Source organism: Orbicella franksi, chromosome 9, assembly GCF_964199315.1.
Source record: "Orbicella franksi chromosome 9, jaOrbFran1.1, whole genome shotgun sequence".
In the NCBI taxonomy this organism is placed as follows: Eukaryota; Metazoa; Cnidaria; class Anthozoa; order Scleractinia; family Merulinidae; genus Orbicella; species Orbicella franksi.
Genome location: NC_138153.1, coordinates 26,797,201 through 26,803,753, shown reverse-complemented (window position 1 = coordinate 26,803,753; position 6,553 = coordinate 26,797,201). Strand labels below are relative to the sequence as shown.

The 6,553-nt window shown below is 41.0% G+C and overlaps 1 pseudogene; it reads right to left on the bottom strand.

The window, feature by feature from the left end:
* Positions 1-241: 241 nt before the first annotated feature.
* On the bottom strand, positions 242-5,378 carry LOC145498596 (uncharacterized; annotated as a pseudogene).
* Between the last annotated feature and the right edge of the window lie 1,175 nt (positions 5,379-6,553).

Here is a 6,553-nt window from a genome sequence, read left to right as displayed (position 1 = left end):
GGGAAGAAGAAGAAGAATTTTCCCTTCTTCTTCACCGCCCACTATTCCTAAGCCAACATGGCGGCTAATCTACTCGATCGCAAGTCACTACCGATACCTCGCGAGTACACCGTGCACGCAGAAAACAGCTGCTCTGTAGGCTAGGAAAAAAAAAAAAAAAACAAAAAAAAAAAAACAGTTACATCCTTAATCAGGGATGTTTGAGAGAAATAGTAACAAACATGAAGTACCATACTGATCTCTAACTGTCAGCGGTCATTAGATGTTCTTCACCAAATAATTTAATTCTGATATCAAGAGCACGCTTGGCTGACTCAAGAGCGGCGGTGTAATCACTTAGAGAATGTTATGTAACCCCTACTAAATGGTAGCTGTCAGCGGTCTTGAGATGTGCTTCACCAAACAATTTAATTCTGATATCAAGAGCACGCTTGGCTGACTCAAGAGCGGCGGTGTAATCACTTAGAGAATGTTGTGTAGTCCCTACTAAATGGTAGCTGTCAGCGGTCTTGAGATGTGCTTCACCAAACAATTTAATTCTGATATCAAGAGCACGCTTGGCTGACTCAAGAGCGGCGGTGTAATCACTTAGAGAATGTTGTGTAGTCCCTACTAAATGGTAGCTGTCAGCGGTCTTGAGATGTGCTTCACCAAACAATTTGATTCTAATATCAAGAGCACGCTTGGCTGACTCAAGAGCGGCGGTGTAATCACTCAGGGAATGCTGCGTAACTCCTACTTCATAGTAGCTGTCAGCGGTCTTGGAATGTTCTTCACCAAACAATTTCATTATGATATCAAGAGCACGCTTCTTTGACTCAAGGGCGGCGGTGTAATCACTCAGGGAATGTTGTGTAACTCCTACTGAATGGTAGCTGTCAGCGGTCTTGGAATGTTCTTTACCAAACAATTTAATTCTGATATCAAGAGCACGCTTGTTTGACTCAAGGGCGGCGGTGTAATCACTCAGGGAATGCTGTGTAACTCCTACTAAATGGTAGCTGTCAGCGGTATTGGGATGTGCTTTACCAAACAATTTAATTCTGATATTAAGAGCACGCTTGGCTGACTCGAGAGCGGCGGTGTAATCACTCAGGGAGTACTGTGTAACCCCTACTTCAAAGTAGTTGTCAGCGGTCTTGGGATGTTCTACACCAAACAATTTAATTGTGATATCAAGAGCACGCTTGGCTGACTCAAGAGCGGTGGTGTAATCACTCAGGGAATGCTGTGTAACTCCTACTTGATGGTAGCTGTCAGCGGTCTGGGGATGTTCTTCACCAAACAGTTTAATTCTCATATCAAGTGCACGTGTGTGAGACGTAATAGCTTCTGTGTAGTTACCTCTGCGGTATTGAATGTTGCCGAGGTCATAATAGTTCTTGGCTAGCGCCTCCTTGTGCTGTTCTTGACTTTCGCCGTTCTTGTCTTTCCTATTATCGCTTTGTTGCAGTGCTTTTTGGTGAAAGCTTATCTTTTTCTCTGTAAGCGTTAAAGCGTCTTTTTCTCTTCCAAGTGACTCTAGCATACCGACAACAGTGCGATGAAAGTTGAACCAACCAGTTTCAGCTGTATTGAGTGCTGATTCACAGTCGCTTAGGATGGTAAGCAAGAAGTTGCCAAACATTTGATTGGTGTCTGAGGTAGAGAAGCTTTTTACTGCTTTGCTCACAAGAAGGATAACTTTAACTTTCAGAGGTTGGCTTACCGAAGGATTTGCTATGTTTGTCGGAATGATGCAGTGTTCACCAACTTTCTTTATTGCTGGCTCTGGCATAGGTATCACCAGTAAACAAGTGTCGCTGGCATCTCTGCATTCCTTTAGTGCTTTTAGATAAAAGTTGGATGAGCTCACTGAATCATTTTTGCTTTGGTAATAGATTGCAAAAATTTGAAAAATAATAAGCCTCAAAATGGTGTGCTCCGGACTTGTGTTCATGAAAGAAAGTGCTTCTTCTAAAACTTTCACTCCATCCTCTGTCTTTCCGATAACAAGCTGGTGAAGTCCATAGTAGCACAAGTGTTTTCCTTTTTCTCCGTCACAATGGAAGGAAGTTGGCACTAGAACAGCCTTGGACTCGGAGAGCAACTTCTTTGTGTTTCCATTTGCGCCCCAGGTCACCTGACCAAATGCCTTGGAATTAAGCAGGCGCCGGTAGAAAACATTTTCCCCTGTCTGATTAGCCGCCATTATTGCTGAATCGAAAATTTTGTAAAACGTAGATCCCTCCTTCCAAAGGAGAGTGTCGAGAAACAACTCTGCTTTCGCCAAAACATCGAAAACTCTGTCGGCTGTCTTTGAATCAAAACAACCATCAATTAGACTTCGAACAATGTTTTCTTCGTCTTCATAGAACTCAATGAATGCAGACATGGAACGGCCAGAAAGGAAATTCTTATTAAGTTTCTCAAACTGGGCAATGTAAAATGCATAAAAACGAGATTTTGAGATGAGAACTGTTTCTTTCATATCAGCTTCGCCCTTTTCTCTTGCAAACGACTGAATTAGTTTATGCATAGAGAATTTGCTAAACTCTGAAGAACAATCAATGAGAGATTTTCTCTGAAGTCTTCGCAACACCTTCTCTGCCTCGGTTGTTCTGGTTATCCCCAAAACAGCTGCGGAAATCTTTAAATCAAAATGCGCAGGAAGAATACACAAAGATACCAGTGCCTCTTGGTCTTGTGTATAGAGTCTCTGGAAAGACGACTCGAAAAGAGATCTCAATCTCGAATTGCTTGGATAATCTGGGTTGTCCAACATTTCTACAATGTTTTCTGTAGACTCTATGGATTCAAGATACTGACTTGACGGAGTAAAATCTTCAGAAATGGAGGAACACAGTAATTTTATGGCTAAGGGAACTTGCCCACAGATTTGCGAAACTTTGTTCAAATCAGAAGAGCTCGCCTCTGGGAGAAATTTTCGAGCTAGGGTTTGACATGACAACTTGTCTAGCTCTCTTATTCTGACAGACTTGTGTCCCTGAAAATGTAAATTCAAAAAGGACAACGACTCTCTTGTGGTTAAAAGAAAGTGAACCTTGTCACTGCGATTGAGGATTTCTCCTATGAGGTTAAAAACCTCCTCCTTTACGTTTGGCACACCACATTCAAACAGGTCATCGGCATTATCCAGGATTATAATGCAGTGATCCGATAGTCTGTCAAAAATTAAGCAGAGCTCGTCATCGGCTGATAAATCCTGCAACTTATCACTTTCAAGTGTCCCAGCCTGTCGGGACAGACTAAGAAATTTGGACGTTAACTCGCTTTTTGACTTAAGCCCACGTAATGAGAGAAAGAGGACAGGCAACTCACGGGCTTGAAGATGATGACCCACGGCGATGGCAACAGACGTTTTCCCGAACCCTGGCGAACCCCAGACGGTGACTAGTCGGGTAGATTCGGAAGTCATGTGACCAACAATTTCGTCACATTCTTCCTCACGGCCAATGAAATGGGGCGCCTTTGGAGGAAGATTTGATCTCGGTAGAAATGTTTTAGTTCCTGTAAATCAATTAACCAACAAATAACAATTAAATAAACCAACGAACGAACGAATGGATGGCCCAAGTTTTTCCAAAGCTAATTATCGCTAGTGTGGGATTAGAAAAAAAGCATTTCTTTTATTGTCTTAGTTTAAAGTGAATTTTTTTTCCCTCCAGTTGTTATGAAAGAGACAACAAATGTCTCACGCGTGTCAATGTTCGTATTTTATGAAACAATTCAAAGTTGTCGGTAATCCTGGACAAGCCTAACCCTTTTCAAACCGTGGAGAGAGGGGACTTTTGAGAGCGTCACCAGCTTTGACTGCCTGTAACTTTAAAAGCAATGAAGTAACGAACTCGTAAAATCTATTTGGGAACAAATTGGTATGAGTTATTATCGCTCAAGGATCTTGGTGCTTGAATTTTCCTACTTCAAATGAAAATAATTTGTAACATTTTTTGTACTAGATTGTTCCAGTTTCAATGGTTTCGTAAAGCTTTTAAAAAAACATCAGAAAATCCAACGTGGCGTCTGTTCAGAAATAATGATGCCATCTCTATGTCAAATGACGTCATAGTCCCATGTCGTGGACTTCAAAGGAAATAGCTTGAACGAGCTATAAATCCTCAAGTTTCAGTGTGGTAGCTCTAATGTTACAGAGAAAGGGCTCAACCACCCCTCCCTCTCGGTCCCGGGAGACGATAAAAACCCTGTCTGACTAGGGTTAGTGCTCTTTTTATTAATCGGGGCATTCCTGTTCAGACGTTTCATAATGCGAGCAATGCACAGTTGAGAAGTCACTTTTGCGTTGAAGTTTCTTTTCCGCTGACCCTATAGACGGCTGAGACATTATAAGTTTAGTTTCACCACTAGATTACGAGAAATTCTTTCTTTTATACATTCGGTAGTCGATGATTACTCACCGAAACGGGGAAATGGGTAGACTTCTATTTTTGGGCGGCTCTATCTTACAAGTCCTCTTCTATGGTAGGCACCTATCGAAGTTTATCAAAGGAGTATAACTTGAAATAAAAACGCAGGAGTGCTGCTTATTTACCTGGTCGCTCAGTCTTGAGAAACTCTTTAATCTCGGCAATTCTCTCACTCGCCTTTTCTTGGTTAGCAGTTGCCTTTTCAATGGTCTTTCTCAGCTCTAAAGAGTCTTCTTGTCGTTCCTGCCTCGACTGGGCAAGATCTGACCTCACACCCATTAGTTCATTCTCCACATTTTCCTTGAGAAATGTGATTTCTGTTAGCAACTCCTTTGTGATGTCATTTTTTAACTTGCAAACTTTTTCGGTGGGAAAGTCCGACTCGGTCAAACTTCCGACGGCATCAATAGGGTCAGTCGTGAATCCAAGAGCTTTGATGGCGTCTTTGGTGTGCCGGATGTATCGATCAAATGTCTTTTTGTCAATCTCGGAGCTGAATGAGTGACAAAATGCATTTCTTAGGAGTCGCAGCTGATCAATCGCCATTGCAAACGTTTCAGCATTATTTCCGCCCGGGCTGACCACGGAAGAATGCAAGGTTCCATGAGGCGGTTTACGGTGCTTCAAGTACAAATCACTGAGTGTCCTGTAATGACCTGTTGTGTCTGGTAGAGCGAAGGACTTCGCAAAGAGTGTGGCCTGGACCAAGGCGGTACAATCCCATTCCTTATAGGAGAGGTGTGTGGGTACTTTGGTCTTACCACCCTCGGTAGCATGGAACATGTTTCGCACAGCAATGGAGTCATCCCAGGCCTGGTAACCAGGGAGATGTGCAAAGGTATTGTCCCACATGTGTTTAAAGGCCTGGCGTAGCACCTTGGGGAACTCATTCAGGACAACAAAAGCAAACTTGAAATAGTTTAACTGTTCGTTCGTAAACGGCTGTAGAGCCATTACTGATAGCAATATATAATAAACTAATTCCAGTGAGAACTGTTTATATTGCCAGGACGACAATACTGTCCCTGTTAAAAGAACAACAGAGAACAGTTATTAGTGAAAGGTGGCCTCGGTGGCGATTGAAAAATCGAAAAATTAAGACGATATCCGATAGGAAATCGAGCAATTTCCGTTTTCAATGGAAAAAACCTTTACCATAGTAACTTGAAGTATGTTACAGTCCTTTTTGCATTTTCTAAAAGCTAAAGATGTAAACAGTTGTCTGAGATAACACCAAATACAATTTCCGATGTGAACTCGAGAAAATAAATTTCAAAGTTCAGAGAAATTGTGCAAACACAGGTAAAATCTCATCATCAGTTTCATTTGAACAGTAGTTTTCAAAGTAATTTTTTATGAACTTTAAAATTTGTTTTCGACATTTGGTGTTGATTAATTAGTAGAAATGATTTCTTTTGAGAAGATGGCACAGTTTGCAATAACAATGTAAATAATCTCGGTACAAAGTTTTTGTCTGCTTGTTACTCGAACTTGTGGTGGATTCTTTCTTAAGCTTATAAAAAATTAAACTCGGGTAAAATGCCCTTTAAAATCATGGATGGATGGTTCCTTTGGAAAAATCACAAAGTGTGACCACAATTGCTTGAATGCTGTTTTCATAAGAAAAGATTTAAATCAGTGTGGGGCCCCAGGCTAAATACATGTAGGACTTCAAAAGTTCTTAGTTGTATACAAATTTCTAAAAATTGTTTTGCAGTCCTGGCAAAATTTTTCTTGTTCTTGATGTACTTTTCCCAGTAAAATAGACTAAGCTCTGTCTTTTATCATGTAACACAATTACAATACAGTACCCTTAATTAATGGCGTTTCGAAATACCTGCAACTGTCATAACTTAATACATAACAAAGACATCTAAAATCGTTGGTTTTCTATCGCGTTAGTTGCAGATAACTCAAAATAAAAAGCATCAAAACGAGCTTAGACTTCTTAACATTATTGCAGAAGATAATGGATCGATTTTAATGCAGCAGATTGTCTTTGCTCAGTTTCGCAACACTGTCTTGCGGGCGTTGTCATCCATCAATGCTTATGGTATTTAACAATTAGAGCATATATGAATTTGTGATTTCTATCGCGTGATAGCTGACGAGGGCACAGCCCAAGTTAG